This window comes from Gorilla gorilla, chromosome 20, assembly GCF_029281585.2.
Source record: "Gorilla gorilla gorilla isolate KB3781 chromosome 20, NHGRI_mGorGor1-v2.1_pri, whole genome shotgun sequence".
NCBI classification, from domain to species: Eukaryota; Metazoa; Chordata; class Mammalia; order Primates; family Hominidae; genus Gorilla; species Gorilla gorilla.
This window is the reverse complement of record NC_073244.2, coordinates 54,956,289-54,978,723: the sequence shown is the minus strand read 5'-3', so window position 1 is coordinate 54,978,723 and position 22,435 is coordinate 54,956,289.

The window sequence follows — 22,435 nt, the reverse complement described above, 5'->3', positions numbered from 1 at the left end:
AACTCCTGCCTCAGGCTCCCAAGTAGCTGGGACTACAGGCTTATCCCATCATACTTGGCTAATTTTATTTTTTGTAGAGATGAGGTCTTGCTATGATGCCCAGTCCTCCTGCCTTGGCCTCCCAAAGTGTTGGGATTACAGGCAGGAGCCACTGCACCCGGCTTCATCTGGTTTACTAAGAGTCATTAAGGCTGGGCACAGTGGCTCATGCCTGTAATGCCAGCACTTTGGGAGGCAGAGGCAGTTGGATCACCTGAGGTCCGGAGTCCGAGACCAGCCTGACCAACATGGAGAAACCCTGTCTCTACTAAAAATACAAAATTAGCTGGGCATGGTGGCACATGCCTGTAATCCCAGCTACTCGGGAGGCTGAGGCGGGAGAATCGCTTGAACCCAGGAGGTGGAGGTTGCGGTGAGCCGAGATCACGCCACTGCACTCCAGCCTGGGCAAAGAGTGAAACTCCGTCTCAAAAAAAAAAAAAAAAAAAAAAGTCATTAACAGGGCTTACCTACTGTGTCCCACTTGTCCTTAGGACCCGGGGGTGCTGCTGTTGGTCTTTGCTTGATGTTGGGGACCTGGGGCTTGAGCCCCACCTCCATCTCCTTCCAATCAGATGAAGGCCTGGCCCTAGAGGCACTGGAGGGGAAAAGCCTGGCTTGGAAATGAGAGAGTTCCTGGTAGACTTTGCGACTGCTTGATGGGAGGAGGATCAGATGTGGGGAATAGTGAGATCATAACAGTATATTGCCAATATTGCTATTGATAGCCAATATTACTATTGATAATGGGGAGTAGTGGGAGGTAACAACAAAACAGTAGCAAATAATGAGAATAGCAACAAAATAGAACATCAATAAGAGTATGAGCTCTTATTCTGAAACACATATATTGTAATACATGTATAGAGGGAAACATCAGTGATGGTAAATGTAGTGTTGGGAGTATTAGTGATTTTTCTTTTTTTTTTTTTTTGAAATGGAGTTTTGCTCTTGTTACCCAGGCTGGAGTGCAATGGCACAATCTCGGCTCACCACAACCTCCCCTCCCAGGTTCAAGCGATTCTCCTGCCTCAGCCTCCCGAGTAGCTGGGATTACAGGCATGTGCCACCATGCCTGGCTAATTTTATATTTTTAGTAGAGATGGGGTTTCTCCATGTTGGTCAGGCTGGTCTCAAACTCCTGACCTCAGGTGATCCACCCACCTTGGCCTCCCAAAATGCTGGGATTACAGGCGTGAGTCACCATGCCTGGCAGAGATTTTTAAATTTTAATATAACTTTTATTTGTATTGTAGAGATTGGCATCTCACTATGTTACCCAGGCTGGTCTCGAACTCCTGGGCTCAGATGATCCTCCTGCCTCTGTCTCTCAGGTGCTGGGATTACAGATGTGAGGCACCGTGCCCAGCTGTGTTAGTGATTAAAGACCGTCTTACTAGATGCCAAGTCTATGCTATCAGTTTACAGCCATCATCTCATTGACTTTTCCACATATTTTCAGATGGGATGATTGGGGAAACTGAGGCTCAGAATGATGAAGTAATTAACCCACAGCAAATAATACATTTATTATGTGCCAGGTACTGTATTAAGCGCTGTACTTGGATTAATATATTTAATCTACAAAACCATCCTATGAAGTAAGGGTTAATCATCTGCATTTTACAAGATGGGGAAATCAGGGCTAGAGAGGCTGAGAAACTTGCCCCAGGTCACTCAGCTATTAAGCAGTGGAGCTCAGATTTGAACACGGGCAGGTCAGCTTTACAGAGTGTACCAACACTGCCATAATGTTTCCCTCAGCTTGACTAAACTTTAGACAGGCTTCCTCCTGCCTCTAGGCCCTCAGAATCCAGAGGGTCTAACCACAGAGGCCCCTTACCTCCCTTTTCTTAGAGCATTTACTTAAGAAAACTTGTCATTGTAAATTATTTCTTTGTCCATTTGGGATGGATATAAACCTCTTTAAAAGTCTTGGCCGGGCGCAGTGGCTCACGCCTGTAATCCCAGTACTTTGGGAGGCCAAGGCGGGTGGATCACGAGGTCAGGAGTTCAAGACCAGCCTGACCAACATGGTGAAACCCCGTCTCTACTAAAAATTCAAAAATTAGCCAGGTGTGGTGGCAAGTGCCTGTAATCCCAGCTACTCAGGAGGCTGAGGCAGGAGAATCGCTTCAACCTGGGAGGCGGAGGTTGCAGCGAGCCAAGATCACGCCATTGCACTCCAGCCTGGGGGCGACAAAATGACACTCTGTCTCAAAAAAAAAAAAAAAAAAAAAGTATCTTGCCAGTTGATAGCCCAGGAAATGGAGTCTCACTATGTTACCCAGGCTGATCTTGAACTGGGGTCAAGCTATCTTCCTGCCTTGGCTTCTCAAAATGCTGGGATTAGAGGGGTGAGTGACCAGGACCCAGGAAACTATCTCTTTGAAATGTAAACATAAAAGGAAATAGCACTCCTATCTCCCCCAGGAAGGTGAGAGCCTAACTTTGGTACATGACTCAGCTCTCAGTTGTAAAATACCTCCTGTCATGAAGACAGAAGAAAGTTGCCTTCTCTTCTGGGTAAAGCCGATTAAAAATGCAAATGACCCACAATCTCCATTCACCCCAGCTCAAAATCCCTACCACTCAGCTGGGCGCGGTGGCTCATGCCTGTAATCCCAGCATTTTGGGAGGCTGAGGCAGGCGGATCCTTGAGTCCAGGAATTTAAGACCATCCTGGGCAACCTCGTCTCTAAGAAAAATACATTAAAAATTAGCCAGGTGTGGTGGCACACGCCTGTAGTCCCAGCTACTTGGGGATGCTGAGGTGGGAGGATCGCTTGAACCCTGGAGGCCGAGGTTGCAGTGAACCATGATGGTGCCACTGCACTCCAGCCTGGGTGACAAAACAAGACGCTGTCTCAAAAAAAAAGAAATCTGGCTTCCAATGTTTTTTCTGTTGTTGTTTGAGATGGAGTCTCACTCTGTTGCCCAGGCTGGAGTGCAGTGGCGTGATCTTGGCTCACTGCAACTTCTGCCTCCCAGGTTCAAGCAATTCTCCTGCCTCAGCCTCTTGAGTAGCTGGGACTACAGGTGCACACCACCACGCCCGGCTAATTTTTGTATTTTTCGTAGAGACGGGAATTCGCTATGTTGACCGGGCTGGCAATATATTTACTTAGTGGATCCATCCCCCTGAAAGTAGCCAATCTTTTGCAGCTCTCGCTGTCCACCCTTCCCATCTTCTTGGGAGGATGACCTCGTTACCCATCTTGGCCTCTGAAACCCATTATGGGCCCTGAGACTCCCGCTCCCCCACTGCAACCCCTCCAACCTCCTTCCAGACAGCTACTTGCTTGTGTTCAGGAGGAGAAGGGAAAAGAAGAGCTTAATGTGTTTCAAATATAATCAATTGTTTTGCTCATCTAGTTTCTACTTCTAAGCTCCTAGCTCTGCTTTCTGTTAAAAATACCAGATTCTGGCCAGGTTTGGTGGCTCATACCCATAATCCCAGCACTTTGTGAGGCCGAGGCGGGTGGATCTCTTGAAGTCAGGAGTTTGGGACCAGTCTGGCCAATATGGCGAAAGCCCATCTCTACTAAAAATGCAACAAAATCGGCTGGGCATGGTGGCTCACGCCTGTAATCCCAGCACTTTGGGAGGTCGAGGCGGGCGGATCACCTTAGGCCAGGAGTTCAAGACCAGTCTGGCCAATATGGTAAAACCCTGTCTCTACTAAAAATACAAAAATTAGCTGGACGTGGTGGCGGACTCCTGTAGTCCCAGCTACTCAGGAGGCTGAGGCAGAAGAATCGCTTGAACCTGGGAGGCGGAGCTTGCAGTGAGCCAAGATTGTGCCATTGCACTCCAACCTGGGTGACAGAGTGAGACTCTGTCTCAAAAAAAAATAAAAATAAAAATAAAAATCAGCCAGGCTTGGTGGCGCGCGCCTATAATCCCAGCTACTTGGGAGGCTGAGGCAGGAGAATCACTTGAACCCGGGAGGCGGAGGCTGCAGTGAGCTGTGATTGGACCACTGCACTCCAGACTGGGCGACAGAGTGAGACTCTGTCTCTCTCTCTGTCTCTCTCTCACACACACAGACACACACACACACACACACACACACACACACACACAGCCAGATTCTGTATAACTTATTAGACTGGACACGGCTTTAAAGTGTTTTTAATGACGGCTCACCAAAACAGAAGTGAGAGAAAGAAGGAAAAGGACGAGGAGAAAGAAATGGAAGAGAGAGTGAGAAGGTTTAGCCGTATGAAAAGCCACAGAGGGGGAAAGTTACAAAATCTCTTTCCTGTATTTTTTCCAAGGTTTGATGTCTGAGGTCCACGTGTGAGAAATTGATTTCAGCCTCTTTTTCAGGGCTTGCTGGGGACAAGGCAGGTGTGACAAGGGGCAGGGTGGATCTGCCTGAACTGGCCTTGCTGGTTTCTCTTCTTCCTGGGTTTGTGTGTTTTTAACGAAGGGCTTGTTTAATTTTAATTACATAAGCAAGACATGACTATCTTCTTGCTGTCAAACATTAAAAAAATACAGAGACAGCAAGAGAGAGAGAGAGAGAGAGCTCAAAAAGCCCTTTTGAGAAATGGTTGGTCAATCAGTTGCAGGGGAGGGAAACTGGGGTGCAATTTGGAAACGTCTTTCTAAATGACAAATGCAGATCGCTTCTGACTTGGCAGGTTTTTCTCTCAGGAATTTATCTCACATGTAGACATGGACGCCTGTGGCTGATGTCAGGTCTGCCCAAGGATGTTAATTGCAGTAGTGTTTGGAATAACAAAACATTAGGAATAACCTAAACGTTTATCAGGAGGGAACTGGTTATGCTTATGATGGTGTGCTCACACAGTTTGAGGCTTTATGGGCATTATAAAAATAAAATGAGCTAGGCACAGTGGTTCTCGCTTGTAATCCCAGCACTTTGGGAGGCCGAGGCGGGTGGATCACCTGAGGTCAGGAGTTCAAGACCATCCTGGCCAACATGGTGAAACCCCCTCTCTACTAAAAATATAAAAAGTAGCTGGGCGTGGTGATGGGTGCCTGTAATCCCAGCTACTTGGGAGGCTAAGGCAGGAGAATCGCTTGAATCCAGGAGGTGGAGATTGCAGTGAGCCAAGATCACGCCACTGCACTCTAGCCTAGGTGACAGAGTGAGACTCTGTCTCAAAAATAAATAAATAAATTAAATAAAATAAATAAAACCAGGCACATCTATTTGTATTAATGTGGAAAGATCTTGAAAATAATGTGAAGTAAAATAAAAGATAAGATACAGAACAGTGTACCACTATTGTGTAAAAAAAAAAATCTGTGTGTAAATGCTTGTATACGCCTAGAACATGTCAAGAAATACCCACAAGGCAATAAATACCATTGCCTCTGGAAAGGGAATTCGGTGGCCATGGGATGGGGGTGGGAGGAAACTTTTCCATTCTTCCCCTCTGTGTGATGTTGGATGAGTCACATGTCTCCTCTGAGCCTCAGCTTCCCCATTTGGAAAGGGAGGGTCATAAAATGAGAGACTAGAGTTCTCCTTCCAGAGCCTGGCACACTGGAGATGCTTGTTGAAGAGAGGCTCTCCTGGCCGGGCACGGTGGCTCACACCTGTAATTCTAGCACTTTGGGAGGCCGAGGTGGGAGGATCGCTTGAGCCCAGGAGTTCTAGACCAGTCTGGACAACATGGTGAAACCTCGTCTCTACAAAAAAGTGCAAAAGTTAGCCAGGCGTGTGGTGGCACGCGCCTGTAATCCCAGCTACTCAGGAGGCTGGGGTGGGAGGATCGCTTGATCCCAGGGAGGTTGAGGCTGCAGTGAGCTCTGATCATGACATTGCACTCCAGCCTGGGTGACAGAGCAAGACCTTGTCTCAGAAACAAAACAAAACAAAAAACCCCACAAAAACCAAACCAAACCAAACAAACAAAAAACAAGAACAAAGAGAGGCCATCCTCCTACATCCATCCTCCTGGTCTGGGACTTCACAGGGAACTCACCCCAACTTTCTGCTTTTCCAGTGATGAAGAATCCGGCAGCAGTGACAGCCACTAGTCTATAGCCCATAGTGCAAGGGGATTTTTCCAACTCCCTGGCAATCTGTGGCAAGAAAGAGGAAAATCTTCTTTTCCCATATCTCTTCACTTCCATCCACACCGTCGTTCTTGGGACCAACTGTGGGTTTTCCCTTCAGTATTCTCAAGAATCACTAGCATTCTCTCTTTACTGAGACCTCTGGGGGGAGTAGGATTGGACCACCAAGGGCTCACACTCACCCAGCCCAATGAATGACCATGTAGGAACCCATCTCTGCTCTCCTTGCAAGGAGCCCGATGGCTGGGGTTCAAATCCCTGCTCCTGCTCTAGCTTGTGACTTTGGACAAGCCCCATCATCTTTCTGTGCCTCAGTTTTCTCATCTATAAAATGGCAATGGCTGGGTGTGGTGGCTCACACCTGTAATCCCAGCACTTTGGGAGGCCGAGGCAGTCGGATCACTTGAGGTCAGGAGTTCGAGACCAGCCTGCCCAACATGGTGAAACCCGGTCTCTACTAAAATACAAAAATTAGCCAGGCGCGGTGGTGCGCACCTGTAATCCCAGCTACTCGGAAGGCTGAGGCAGGAGAATCGCTTGAACCTGGGAGGCAGAGATTGCAATGAGTCAAGATTGCACCATTGCACTCCAGCCTGGGTGACAAGAGCGAGACTCTGTCTCAAAAATAATTAAATAAAAAAAATATGGTTGCTAGAAAAAAATTTTTTTTTTGAGACATGTTCTCGTTCTGTCACCCAGGCTGGAGTACACTGGTGCGATCACAGCTCACTGCAGCCTCCACCTCCTGAGCTCAAGCAATCCTCCCACCCCAGCCTCCTGAGTAGCTGGGACTACGGGCATGTTCCACCATACCTGGCTAATTTTTGTATTTTTTTGTAGAGATGGGGTTTTGCTATGTTACCCAGGCTGGTCTCGAGCTTCTGAGCTCAATTGATTCTCCCACCTCGGCCTTTCAAAGTGCTGGGATTACAATCATGCACCACTGTGCCTGGCCAGAAAATTTATTTTTAAAATTTATTTATTTTTCTTTTGAGATGGGGTCTTGCTTTGTCACCCAGGCTGGAGTGCAGTGGTGCGATCATGGCTCATTGTAACCTTGAACTCCTGGGCTCAAGAGATCCTCCTGTCTCAGGCTTCTGAGTAGATGGGACTACAGATGTGCACACCGTGCCCAGGTAATTTTTAAAAGTTTTTTTTGAAGAGATGGAATCTCACTATCTTGCTCAGGCTGGTCTTGAACTCCTGGCCTCAAGCAGTTCTCCCTCCTTGGCCTCTGAAAGTTCTGGGATTCCAGACGTAAGCCACTGCACCCAGCCAACCTTTGTTGTTTTGAGTCACTGAATTCTGGAGCTGTTTGTCACTGCAGCATAACTTAGCCAATCCTGACTGATACATTCCCTCATCTCCTTCCCTTGTTTTGCAATTGGAATCATTTACAAACTGGTGAAGTCCTCCCACTGACTATAACCCTGTTGTGACTCCCCAGCACTCGCAGGCTAAGATTCCAATGCCCTACCATGGCTTACAAGCCCACACAGGAACTGGTGACTGCTGCATGCTTGCCTTTAACCCCTCCCTACCCTTTGCTTCCTTTCACGTTCCAATGACACTGAACTTTTCAATTCAGAAAAGTTCAGTTCAGAAAAGTTTGAGCATCAAACTCTTCTGCTCACTCCCAGGCCTTTGCAGTTGCTGTTCCTTCTGCCTGGAATGCTTTTCCATTGTCCTTCCCTCTCTACCTGGCTGACACCTACTCTTTCTTTAAGACTCAGGTTGGATGTCCTCTCCATCAGGTAGCTTTCCTGACCACCAGTCTGGGTCACATGCCTCATTTGGGGCTTCCCCCATTATTGTTTTGATCACTTGGGATTGTTGCTATCTGGATGTATTGGTCCATTCTCACACTGCTATAAAGATTCTACCTGAGGCTGGGTAATTGATAAAGAAAAGAGGTTTTTATTTTTTTAATTTATTATTTTTTTTGAGACACAGTCTTGCCCTGTTGCCCAGGCTGGAGTGCAGTGGCACAATCTCGGCTCATTGCAACCTCCGCCTCCTGGATTCAAGTGATTCTCCTGCCTCAGCCTCCTGAGTAGCTGGGATTACAGGCGTGTGCCACCATGCCCAGAGCTAATTTCTGTATTTTTTAGTAGAGACAGGGTTTCACCATGTTGGTCAGGCTGATCTTGAACTCCTGACCTCATGATCTGCCTGGCTCAGCCTCCCAAAATGCTGGGATTACAGACATGAGCCATCATGCCCGGCCTTTAATTTTTTTTTTTTATATAAGGTCTTACTCTGTTGTCCAGGCTAGAGTGCAGTGGAGAGAAGTTGGCTCAGTATAACCTCCACCTCCCGGGTTCAAGCAATTCTCCTGCCTCAGCCTCCCAAGTAGCTGAGGTTACAGGTGTCCGCCACCATGCCTGGCTAATTTTTGCATTTTCAGGAGAGATGGGGTTTCACCATGTTGGCCAGGATGGTCTTGAACTCCTGACCTCAGATGATCTGCCTTCTTTGGCCTCCCAAAGTGCTGGGAGTACAGGTGTGAGCCACTGCACCTGGACTGAAAAGAGGTTTAATTGACTCACAATTCTGCATGGCTGAGGAGGACGCAGGAAACTTACAATTATGGCAGAAGGTCAAGGGGAAGTAAGGCATGTCTTACATGGCGGCAGCAGAGAAAGAGAGAGAGAGACAGAGAGAGCGAGCGCAAAGGAAATTGCCACTTTTAAACCAACAGATCTTGTGAAACCTCCCTCATTAGCACAAAAACAGCATGTGAGAAACCGTCCCCATGATCCAATCACCTCCCACCAGGTCATTCCCTCACACATGGGGATTACAATTTGAGATGAGATTTGGGTGGGGACATGGAGCCAAACCATAACACTGGAAGATGTGTCTGTCTCTGCCCCCGGACTTAGAGTCTCCTGAGGGAAGGGCTGGGGCTATGTTGTCAGTGCCACACACACAGCTCAGGGCTGGGCACAGAGGAGGGTTTCAATTATAGTTTGTCGAATGAATAGTGCATGACTTCAGATGTTGGCAGATCTGTTCATCACAGGATTTCTGAGAAGCAAGGGTGCTGTCTCTTTCTCTTCTCTGCACTTTTTTCCTGACAGGCTTTCTTGAGAACTGAGACTTGAGAGCTGGCACAGTTTGTTCCTGGAGGCCAGCTCTATGCTGCAGGGAAGCGGTTGTGGTTTCTGTGGAAAGTCCCAGAGCAATTCATTTCTTCTTGGTTCCTCCAACCAATCAATCCAATCCAAATTCCTTTGCTGACTCAACACTTTCCCAAATTTTTATTTTTACTTTTGCACAGAAGTTTAAAATGAATTATTTAAAACATAGAGAAGTGAAAATAGTCTTACAGTGAACACTCATATATACCCATCACCTAGATTCTATTTGTATGATTATTATTATTATTTTTGAGACAGAGTCTCACTTTGTCACCCAGGCTGGAGTGCAGTGGTATTGATCTGGGCTCACTGCAACCTTCACCTCCCAGGTTCAAGCGATTCTCCTGCCTCAGCCTCCTGAGTAGCTGGGATTACAGGTGCCCACCACCACACCTGGCTAATTTTTGTATTTTTAGTAGAGATGGGGTTTCACCATGTTGGCCAGGCTGGTCTTGAACTCCTGGCCTCAAGTGATTCATCCGCCTTGGCCTCTGAAAATGCTGGGATTACAGGGGTGAGCCACCGTGCCCAGCTCTATTTTTATTTTATCTTTGGACACAGGGTCTCACTCCCATAGCCCAGCCTGGAGTGCAGTGGTGCAATCTTGGCTCACTTCAGCCTCGATTTCTGTGGCTCAGGTGATCCTCCCACCTCAGCCTCCTGAGTAGTTGGGACTAGGGGCATGTGCCACCACCACGCCTGGCTAATTTTTTTTTGTAGAGATAGGATTTCGCCCTGTTGCCCAGGCTGGTCTCGAACTCCTGTACTCAAGCCATCTGCCTGCCTTGGCCTCCCAAAGTGCTGGGATTACAGGCATGAGCCACCGCGCCTGGCCCCATCACCTAGATTCTAAATTAATTAACATCTTACTCAACTTGCTTTATCAAGTATTTACCCACCTTTCCATCCATCTATCCATCACTCCTTCTTGCCTTTTCAATGCATTTCAAAGTAAGTTGAAACGCATATTTATTTAGTTTTTCCTCTTCAGGTAAAATTTACATATGCTGAAATGCACAAAACTTAAGCACACTGTTAGAAGAATTCGGACAAACGTGCAGGCCCGTGCCGCCAAAATCCTTACCTTGAATCAGAACATCACCATCACTCCAGAAGGTTCTCTCCCATCCCTTCCCAGTCAATCCCTGGGTTTCAGAGAGGAGTGTAGTGAGTGGGGTGGGAAGAGGAGGCAGAGGTTAGGCCTAGACCTTGAAGGGCCTCATAGGCCACAATAAGAAATACAATAACAATACAAATAGAACACTATGCTGGATGTTTTTCTTTTTTCTTTTCTTCCCTTTTTTTTTGAGACAGGGTCTCACTCTGTTGCCCAGGCTGTAGTGCAGTGGTACAATCATAGCTCACTGCAGCCTCAAACTCCTAGGCTCAAGCCATCCTCCCTCCTCAGCCTTGGAAATAACTGGAATTACAGGTGCATGCCACCATGCCAGGCTAATTAAAAAAAAATTTTTTTTTTTGGTAGAGATGAGTCTCATTATGCTGTCCAGGCTGGTCTCGAACTCTTGGCCTCAAGTGATCTTCACGCCTCAGCTTCCCAAAGTGCTGGAATTACAGATGTGAGCTGCTGTGCCCGGACTATGCTGGATATTTTTTGTTTGCCTCTTCAGGTCCACTCTCCACCTCTCCCCGCCATACTCCTGGGAGTCTGACCATACCTTGGGATCAGCATGAACCACAATGAGCTTTCTGAACCTCTAGCTTTCTGCATCGGTTTGCCCAATGGGGAGACACCGGCAAGAAACTGGAGGGTGGGTATTTATTTCCCCAATTCCCTTCTTGATGTGCGGTTGCCTTGGGCTGCCTGTATCTTTCTACCCACTGCCTCCACCCTTGTAAATAGACTCCTTTTTTTTTTTTTTTTTTAGACAACAGTCTCTCTCTATCACCCAGGCTGGAGTGCTGTCAGTGGCGCCATCTCGGCTCACTGCAACCTCCGCCTCCTGGGTTCAAGTAATTCTCCTACTTCAGCCTCCTGAGTAGCTGGGATTACAGGCGGGCGTCACCACGCCTGGCTAATTTTTGTATTGTTAGTAGAGATGGGGTTTCACAATGTCGGCCAAGCTAGTCTCAAACTCCTGACTCAGATGATCCGCCAGCCTCGGACTCCCAAAATGCTGGGATTACAGGCGTGAGCCAGTGTGCTCGGCCCGATACTTACTTTTAATTACATGTAGATTAAGGGGCGGTTTACGCAGAAATTTCTAGGGAAGGGGAAATGACTTTTGGCTTGTGGGGTTATTGGCATGGAAAGGGGCAGTAACTCCCAGGTGTTGCCATGGCAACGGTAAACTGACGTGGCACACTGGTGGGCGTGTATTATGGGAAACTGCTTAGCTAGTCCTCATTTTGGTCCCATACCCAAGTCCCACCTCGGGAGGTGAGTCCAGCCTCCTACCTCAACAACAGTGGCATTGGCCAGGCGCGGTGGCTCACGCCTGTAATCCCAGCACTTTGGGAGGCCAAGGCAGGCAGATCTCTTGAAGTCAGGAGATAGAGACCAGCCTGGCCAACATGGTGAAAACCCATCTCTACTAAAAATACAAAAAAAATTAGTCAGGCCTGGTGGCGGGTGCCTGTAATCCCAGCTACTCAAGAGGCTGAGGCAGGAGAATCGCTTGAACCCAGGAGGCGGAGGTTGCAGTGAGCCGAGACCATGCCGCTGCACTCCTGCTTGGGCAACAGAGTGATACTCTGTCTCAAACTCTCCCCCACAACAAAAAAACAAAACAAGCCCCCCAAGCCCCAGACAAACAAACAAAAAACAGTGGCATCTTGGTGGGGCGTGGTGGCCCATGCCTGTAATCCCAGCACTATGCGAGGCTGAGGTGGGAGGATCACTTGAGCCCATGAGTCTGCCCAGCTTGGGCGATATAGCGAGACCCCATCTCTGCTAAAATACAAAAATTAGCTGAGTGGTACGCACCTGTGGTCTCAGCTACTAGGGAGGTTAAGTGCTCACCTAGCAAGCTAAAGTGCAGTAAGATAATCCAGAATGCAAGTACCACTCTAGTGACAACCATCATCACTAGTGTCATCAAGGGCACTTCATATAAAAGTGCCAGTGTGCATCAGGGATAAGAGTGAGACAACATCCACTGCTTCACGGTGAACCGATGAAACAAGAACAACAATTAGGAATTTATTAGGATCAACAGGACTATCCTAAATATCAGCAGTAAATTAGCACATCACAAGAAACTCGTGAACATGGGTTAACAAAATGAACCGCCGACAAGCCAACTTTTCTGTGTCAAAAGGTGGGAGGTTCACTTGAGCCCAGGATGACGAGGCTGCAGAGAGCCGAGATTGCGCCACTGCACTCCAGCCCGGGTGACACAGCGAGACCCTGCCTCAAAACAAACAAACAAAACAAAAACAGTGGCACCTTAACTGTTAATTATACGAGCAACTGGGAGCTCCTGTAGGGTTTTCACCCTAGAAGTCAGATTGGTGTTTTCCATGCGCCCTCTGGCGGCTTGGAGCAGCAATGTCAGCTAAGCATCAGCATCCAGCCCTGGCTGGACTCTCGGAAAGTACTACTGCTATTTGGCGAATGCACTTGCACCAACATTCAGCTAAATCTGCAGCAGAGACAGTGACAAAGCTCTGTCTGCGTTTCCAGGACATCTTCTCAGAGGTCGTGATGGATAAGACCAGGAGCGGGATCTTAAATAACAAGGAGCACGTGCAGAGGCCTGAGCGAACATGCCTTGTGTCCGGAACTGGGTGCAGCTTCCTGGGAGGGAGCAGGGAGATGAGGCTGGGGAATTAGGTCGGGCCCATTTGGGAAAGAACCTTGGCATTGGGACTTTGTGCTGTAAACCAGTTTGGAGATTGTGAACCAGCAAGCTTCAAAGACAAAATTGGAGGGTCAAGCATTAAGGATGTCAACTTTTTATTTTGTTAGTAGGGACTTAAAAAAACAACTATTCTTATTCATTCTAAAAGCTTTTAATGAACACCTACTGTGTGTTTGGGAATGTTCTGGGCAGGATCTGAGTCTGCATTGCTCACTGTTGTACCCTCAGAGTCTAGAGTCATGGAAAGGCCCCAAAAGAAGGGATGAATGAAATGAAAGATCATTGCTAAAGCAAGGTCAGGGTGGAGATGAACTGCCAGGGGTGAGTCCAAGCTGGGTGAGATTGTGGATGAGTTTGGAGACAGAAAAGAATAAAGGTGAAAGTGCTTAGTCCGGCCAGGCGTGTTGGCTCACGCCTGTAATCCCAGCACTTTGGGAGGCTGAGGCAGGCAGATCATGAGGTCAGGATTTCGAGACCAGCCTGGCCAACATGGTGAAACCCCATCTCTAATAAAAATACAAAAATTAGCCAGGCGTGGTGGCAGGTGCCTGTAATCCCAGCCCCTCGGGAGGCTGAGGCAAGATAATTGCTTGAACCCGGGAGGTGGAGGTTGCAGTAAGCCAAGATTGCCCCACTGCACTCCAGCCTGGTGACAGAGCAAGACTCTGTCTCAAAAAAAAAAAAAAAAAAAGAGAAAGTGTTCAGTCCTTGAACTGTCAAAAGACAAAAGCACAACAAATTTGCTCATAGATTCCCTCCCACCTCAGCCTCCCAAATAGCTGGGATTACAAGCATGCACCATCATGCCTGGCTAATTTTTATATCTTTACAAAAGATACATGTTGGCCAGGCTGGTCTCGAACTACTGACCTCAAGTGATCCACCTGCCTTGGCCTCCCAAAGTGCTGGGATTACAGGCGTGAGCCACTGTGCCCAGCCTGCTTAAAGATCTTAACTGGTTATTATTTGTGATTTTAGAATTGGGCAACATCGAATTATAAGAGACAGAATGAGTATTCTGATGAGTTGAGCAAAAGAGGTTGGTTTTATAGACAGAAAGGGCAGAGATTGCAGAAACAGAGAAGAAAAAGTGGATTGGCCATTTCAAAATTACTTTCCTTGTAAAGGTTAAAGGACAGGGGTTTCCTTATCATGCAGGCTAAAACTGGCCTGCTTGGGGACTTGGCTGTTATCTTTCACTCTCCTGATTTCTTGGAAGGTCAGGTAAAACAATTGAGTTTTGGCTTGGTGATGTGGAAGTTAGCACGAGTGACTCCATTTTGGTTTGGTCTGTTGGGCTTTGCACAGAAGCTTGGTCCAAACTAGTGGCCTCTGGTAAATTTCATTTAACAATATTATTATTAGTTTTTTTCTTTCTTGAAACAGGGCCTCACTCTGTCACCCAGGTTGGAGTGCAGTGGCGTGATCATAGCTCACTGCAGTCTTGACCTCCCAGGCTCAAGCCATCTTCCCAGTTCAGCCTGGAGAGTAGCTGGGATTACAGGTGTGTGCCACCACACCTGTCTAATTTCTCGTAGAGATGGGGTCTCACTTTGTTGCCCAGGTTGGTCTTGAACTCCTGGGCTCAAGCAATCCTCCCACCTTGGCCTTCCAAAGCATTGGGATTACAGGCATGAGTCACCATGCCTGGCCAATAATGGTTAGCTTTTGAAACACTCCAGTGGCTTCTCTTCTCATTTAGCGGAAGCACTGTGCCCTTGGCATGCCCACAGGGTCTGGCCTTGACCGCTGTGCTGGCCGCAACTTCTTGCACTACCCACTGCCTGCTCCGCTGCAGCCACGCAGGTCTCCTGGATGAGCCTTAGCCACAGAGACCCATTCCCTTCTCAGAACCTTTGCACTTGCTGTTCCTTCTGCCTGCAATGACCATCCTGCATTTACCAACAGCTATGCGACAAACACTCATGGCACCAAGCACAGTTCTGAGCTGTGAGAGGAAAATAAATATTGGGGCCCCAAAATCACCAAAGCTAAAGGGAAAAGTCAAGCTGGGAACAGCTTAGGGCGAACCTGCCTCCCATTCTATTCAAAGTCACCCTTCTGCTCACTGAGATAAATGCATATCTCATTGCCCCATTTGGAGAGGCTAATCAGAAACTCAAAAGAATGCAACTACCAGCATGGTGGCTTATGCTTGTAATCCTAGCACTTTGGGAGTTCGAGGCGGATGGTTCACCTGAGGTCAGGGGTTCGAGACCAGCCTGGCCAACATAGCGAAACCCCCGTCTCTACTAAAAATGCAAAAATTAGCCAGGCGTGGTGGTGGGTGCCTGTAATCCCAGTTATTCGGGAGGCTGAGACATGAGAATAGCTTGAACCCGGGAGGCGGAGGTTGTGGTGAGCCAAGATCTCACCATTGCACTCCAGCCTGGATGACAGAGTGAGACTCCGTCTCAACAACAACAAGAAAAACAACAAATTAGCTGGGCATGGTGGCACATGCCTGTAATCCTAGTTACTCTGGAGGCTGAGGCAGAAGAATCACTTGAACCCAGCAGGCAGAGGCTGCAGTCAGACAAGATTGCACCACTACGCTCCAGCCTAGGGCAACAGAGCAAGACTCTGTCTCAAAAAAAAACCCAAAAAACAAAAAACAAAAAGAATGCAACTGGCTGGGCGCAGCGGCTCATGCCTGTAATCCCAGCACTTTGGGAGGCCGAGGCTGGCAGATCACCTGAGGTCAGGAGTTCAAGACCAGCCTGGCCGACATGGCGAAACCCTTGCTCTACTAAAACATACAAAAATTAGCTGGGTGTGGTGGCAGGCACCTGGAATCCCAGCTACTTGGGAGGCTGAAGCAGGAGAATCACTTGAACCCAGGAGGTGGAGGTTGCAGTGAGCCGAGATAGCACCACTGTACTCCAGCCTGGGTTACAGAGTGAGACTCCATTTCAAAAAAATGAATGCAACCACTTCTCTCTTATCTAGCTATATCTGGAAGCCCCCTCCTTGCTTCCAGTTTCCTGCCTTCTCCTCGAGTTGTCCCACCTTTCTGGACTGAACCAATGTACATCTTACACCTACTGATTGATGTCTCATGTCTTCCTAAAATGTATAAAACCAAGCTGTGCCCCTACCACCTTGGGCACGTGTCATCAGGACCTCCTGAGGCTGTGTCATGTGCGGGCATTCTCAACCTTGGTCTCCTAAGTAACTTTCTGAATTAACTGAGACCTGTCTCAGATTTTTGGGGTTCACAGAGCAATTTATAAATCTTAACCCCGGTGATATGGTTTGGCTCTGTGTCCCCCCAAAACCTCATCTCAAATTGTAATCCCCACATGTGGAGGGAGGGACTTGGTGGGAGGTGATTCGATCTTGGGGGTGGTTTCCCCCATGCGGTTCTCATGATTGTGAGGGAGTTCTCATGAGATCTGATGGTTTATAAGTGGCCGTTTCCCCTGCACTGTCTCTCCTGCCACCTTGTGAAGAAGGTGCTTGCTTCCCCTTCCCCTTCTGCCATGAGTGTAAGTTTCCTGAGGCTTCCTCAGCAATGTGGAACTGCAGGTCAATTAAACCTCTTTTGTTTATAAATTACCCAGTCTCAGGTAGTATCTTTTTTTTTGAGACAGAGTTTCCCTCTTGTTGCCCAGGCTGGAGTGCAGTAGTGCGATCTCGGCTCACAACCTCTGTCTCCTGGATTCAAGTGATTCTCCTGCCTCAGCCTCCCGAGTAGCTGATTACAGGTGCCTGCCACCACGCCTGACTTTTTTTTTTTTTTTTTTGTATTTTTAGTAGAGACGGGTTTTCATCATGTTAGGCAGGCTGGTCTTGAACTCCTGACATCGGGTGATCTACCCACCTCAGCCTCCCAAAGAGTAGGGATTACAGGCATGAGCCACCTTGTCTGGCCAGTATCTCTATAGCAGGTAGTATCTTTATAGCAGTGTGAGAATGGACTAATACACCCTTTAATCTTTTCCTCACTTCCTTCAACACTAATGATTTTTGTGAACATTTATCTACTAACATATATTTAACATTGTCTTTTTTAAAATTTTTTTGTGAGGGGGTCTTGCTCTGTCACCCAGCCTGGGGTGCAGTGGTGTGATCGCAGCTCACGGCAGCCTTGATCTCCTAGGCTTAGGCGATCCTTCTGCCTTAGCTTTCCAAGTAGCTGGGACCACAAGTGTGCACCACCACGCCTAGCTAATTTTTAGTTTTTTTTTTTTTTTTTTTTGAGACAGAGTCTCGCTCTGTCACCAGGCTGGAGTGCAGTGGTGCCATCTTGGCTCACTGCAACCTCTGCCTCCCAGGTTCAAGCAATTCTCTTGCCTCAGCCTTCTGAGTAGCTGGGATTACAGGTGTACGCCACCATGCCTGGCTAATTTTTATATTTGTAGTAGAGATGGGGTTTCTTTATATGTTGACCAGGCTGGTCTCAAACTCCTGACCTCAGATGATCCACCTGCCTCAGCCTCCCAAAGTCCTGGAATTACAGGCGTGAGCCACCACACTCGGCCTTTTTAAATCACGTAAATAATACACAGACTCAATCCTGCTATAGAAATTCAAATGTAGAGTCAACCGTGAAAGTTTCCCTTGTCAAGATTCCCTGGCGTCTCCTCTTCCATTCTACTTAGGACCCTGGAATGGGGAGATGCTGCATTTTGGAGGTAAAAAATTCCAAGAGTAAAGTGAAAGCTAGCATTTACTAAGCAGTCCCCATGACCCAGGCACATATGAACTTTTGAAGGTTATCAGAATCAAAATGGAGTCACTCATGTTAAAAAAAAGAAAAAGAAAAAAAAGCTCTGACCAACAGAGTGAAGGGAAGCCATGGAGAGAGGGTTCTCATGCTTGTATGCCTGATCACAAAAACTATCACAAAAAAACTGCAAAAAACACAATCTCACACAAAGACCATTGCAAACTTACACAGAAAAATACTTCTGCAAGGACATTTGCCCAGCAACTGCCTGTCCAACCCCAGACTGGCATCATCTTTGTGATTCATTTTTCTAGCCAAAGATGATTATTTCAAAACCATTATGTAATTCTCCTCATTTTTTTTCTTTAAAAACCTTTGTCTTCTTTTACCTCCTTGAATATGTATAACACTCCTATTCCCATTGCAATTCTCTGTTCTTGAATAAACTTTTTTTTTTTTTTTTTTTTTTTTTGAGATGTAGTTTCACTCTTTCGCCTATGCTGGAGTGCAGTGGCCTGAACTTGGCTCACTGCAACCTCCACCCCCCCGGGTTCAACTGATTCTCCTGCCTTGGCGTCCCTAGCAGCTGGGATTACATGCACCTGCCATGATACCTGGCTAATTTTTGTATTTTTAGTAGAGATGAGGCTTTGCCATGTTGGTCAGGTTCGTCTCGAACTCCTGACCTCAAGTGATCCACCCGCCTCGGCCTCCCAAAGTGCTAGGATTACAGACGTGAGCCACCTCGCCCAACCAATTTTTGTTTCTTTTAGAGAGCCTTTCACTGTTTGTTATCTAGGTTGACAACTAATTCAATCACAATAAAATCCACACTCCAAGCTAGGAGTGGCCTGTGCCTGTAGTCTCAGCTACTTGGGAGGCTAAGACAGGAGAATAGCTTGAGCCCAGGAGGTTGAGGCTGCAGTGAGCCATGACTGTGCCACTATACTCCAGCCTGGGCGATAGAGCAAGACCCTGGCTCAAAAAAAAAAAAAAAAATGGCCGGACACGGTGGCTCACGCCTGTAATCTCAGCACTTTGGGAGGCTGAGGTGGGTGGATCACTTGCGTTCAGGAGTTCGAGACCAGCCTGGGCAATATGGCAAAACCCTGTCTCTACTAAAAATACAAAAAATTAGCTGGGCATGGTGGTGCATGCCTGTAATCCCAGCTACTCTGGAGGCTGAGGCAGGAGAATCACTTGAACCCAGGAGATGGAGGTTGCAGTGAGCCAAGATCGTGCCACTGCACTCCAGCCTGGGTGACAGAGCAAGACTCTGTCTCTAAACAAAAACATAAACAAACAAAAAACTTCCTAAATCCATTATCTCCATACTCTGATCTGTGCCTGCCTCTTAGATGCCGCCTCCTGCCATTCTGCCACTTGCCTCTTCTTGCCAGCCTTCTTTCCATTGCTCACACACACCAATCTCATGCCCGCTTCTACACCTTGGCACCACCGTTCCCTCTGCTGGGAAAACCTCCCTCATGGTCTCTTCATTCACACGTGGCTGGGATGTCATCTCCTTTTGGTGGGCGTCCCTGACTACCTTATCGAAAGCAGTATCTCCTCTCCCCATCACAGCCTCCATCCTTTAGTCAGTTGTGCTTCTCTTCAGAGCACTTACTTCTCTCTACCTGACTTCATATGGTAGATGTGTTTGCTTTTTATGCATATGGAACTTTCTCTTGGTCACTGTTTTGGTTTTTTACAGACAGGGTTTTGCTCTGTTGCCCAGGCTGGAATGCAGTGGTGTGATCATAGCTCACTTCAGCCTCAGTCTCCTGGGCTTAGGTGATCCTCTCACCTTGACCTCCCAAAGTGCTGGAACTATGGGCATGAGCTACCACCCCTGGCTAATTTTTAATTTTTTTTTCTTCTTTTTGAGATGGAGTTTCGCTCTTGCTGCCCAGGCTGGAGTGCATTGGCGCGACCTTGGCTCACCGCAACCTCGGCCTCCCAGGTTCTTAAATTTTTTTTTTTTTTTTTAGAGATGGGGTCTTGCTATGTTACCCAGGCTGGCTTTCAATTCCTGGGCTCAATCAATCCTCCCACCTTGGCCTCCCAAAGTGCTGGGGTTACAGGTGTGAGCCATCATGCCTAGTCTGTCTTGGTCATTGTTGTCTCTTTCTCACACAGAGCAAGAGGAACCCCATAAACTGTTGGCTCCTGAATGATGGAACCATCTTGTTGGGTTAGACCTGCTCTTATCCCATTTTATAGATGAGAGATCTAAGGCTCAGGGAAGTTAAGTCACTCAGCTGACAGGTAATGGAGATGGGTTTCAAATCCAAGCAGGCTAGCTTCAGGATTTGGCTGAGCAGCTGCAGGTTTCTTGTATTGGTTAGTTACAATAATGCTGTGTTAACAACCACCCCAAAGCTCAGTAGCATGTTTTTTTAGCTTCTGAGTTTGTGGGTAGGCCATTTAGCTAGGCTTGGCTGGATGGTTCTTCTGGGCTCATCTGTACCTTCTCATATGTCTGGAACTCAGCTGTCAGCTATTCCAGGTTGGTCTGCAACAGAGACCACCAATCACGGCGGTTTTGCTTCAAGATGGCGTCACTCTTGACATGCAACAGGCTGCTTTCCCAGACACGGCCAAGCCCAGAGTCCTCTCATCAGCTCAAAGTTCTTGGGCTCTGCTTCCAGGTAGGAGAGTCAGAGGCCGTTTAGGGGAGGACCTCAGGGAGCTCCCTCGTATGGCTTCTTTAAAGGACGCTCCCAGGTTCAGGATGCACAGGGTTTTGGCGGCGGGGGCCGGGGTGGAGGCGGCGGGGGGTAGGGGCTGGGGAGAACGGAAATGAAGTAGGAGAGAGTAGTCAAAGAAGCTGTTGTGTCTGCATTTGTCATTTGGGTGTGGTTGTCTAGAGGAAGTTGGCAGGAAGCTTTGAAGGCATTCACATTTGCTGGTTGATGAGAAGTGAATGATTTGATGTTATTTGCTCTTAGTCGTTGCATTATTTGCTCTTAGTCACTGCATTATCAGTTTTTGTTTTTGTTTTTATAAATATATGTATGTATCTTTTCATTATATGTCTATGTTTTCTTAATCTTAATCTTTCTTAATCTTAAAATGAAGATTTGCCTTTAGCTCCGTTAAGCATTGATTTGTAAACAAAGGTGCAGATAATGAGGGTTTCATGCATCTCAAGTCCTTTGGAGCGCATTTCAAAATCTTTTCTCGTGTGCGCCTCATAGACCTGGATTCCATCCTGGTTCCATGTACCTGATTTGCAGAAGCCACTTAATTGTCATGACAGCTCTATGAAGCCAGACTGTGATTATTGCCATTTTATAAGCCAGGGAAATTTAGTGGTTTGTACAAACCAGTTTCCCAGGATTTTGGCTGCTTGTAAAAAATAACCAGACCCAGATGATTCCAGATGATTTCCCTCAGCACTGATGATTTCCCTGAGTAGAATGGGCTGGCTGGGCTGTCACCGGCAGATTAGAGACAGCTGTCTTGGCATGAGGACCTGAGCCAGGGATCCCAGCTGGGTCTCATCTCTCCAGCATCACAGTAGAGGGCTGGTCTGGTCTGCAGCTGTCATTCTTACCGTTACTGTGGGTGTGGGTGTTTCCTGGTTCCTGGTCTTCTGGAGTAACCTCCCTACCCTCAGGGCTCTTGGGCTTGGAGTGCCTTATATCTGTAATAGCAACGATGCTTTTACAGTTGGTGAACCCCAATACATAGATAGACAGATGGATATATAACTCAAACTCTTGGATAAGCATCTTTCAACCTTCCCTCTGAGTCATCATTAAGGACCTTTGGGTTTTTTCCCCTGTAGAGGCAATATTTGAGAGATTTATTGTTCCTGAGGATGCATTTGGAATGTTGGTTAATCGCCCAGGCTGGAGTGCACTGGTACCGTCATGGCTCACCGCAGCCTTGACCTGCTGGGCTCAAGTGATCCTCCTGCCTCAGCCTCCTAAGTAACTGAGACTACAGGCATGCACCACCATGCCCAGCTAATTTTTAAAATTATTTTTATTTTATTTATTAAAAAAAAATAGAAATGGGGTCTCGCTGTGTTACCCAGACTGGTCTTGAACTCCTAGGCTCAAGCAATACTCCTGCCTTGGCCTCCCAAAGTGCTGGGATTACAGGCATGAGCCACCATGCCTGGCTAATTTTAAAATTTTTTTCTAGAGATGGGGGTCTCACTGTGCTGCCCCGGTTGGTCTTGAAATCCTGGGTTCAAGCAATCCTGCTGCTTCTGCCTCCCAAAGTGCTGGGATTACAGGCATGGGCCACCATGCCCAGCCCTAATAAGCATTTATTGATTTATTTATTGATGTGGACCGGGGCTGCTGTAGTCATCTGGCAGCTCAATTGGGGCTGGAGGATCTGCTTCTAAGATGGCTCCTTCACATGACTGGCAGGCTGTGCCTGCTGTTGGTAGAAGGCTTCAGTTCCTCAGCCCCATTGGCCTTTCTGAAGGCTGCCTTGTAGGGTCCAGCCCTACGGGGCTTAGCGGGTGTTCTCCCCATGTGCGGAGACGAGAGATTGTAATAAATAAAGACACAAGACAAAGAGATAAAGAGAAAACAGCTGGGCCCAGGGGACCACTACCATCAAGACGTGGACACCGGTAGCGGCCCCAAAAGGCTGGGCTCGCTGATATTTATTGCGTAGAAGACAAGGGGGCAGGGTAAGGAGGGTGAATCTTCTAAGTGATTGACAAGGTGAAGCAAATC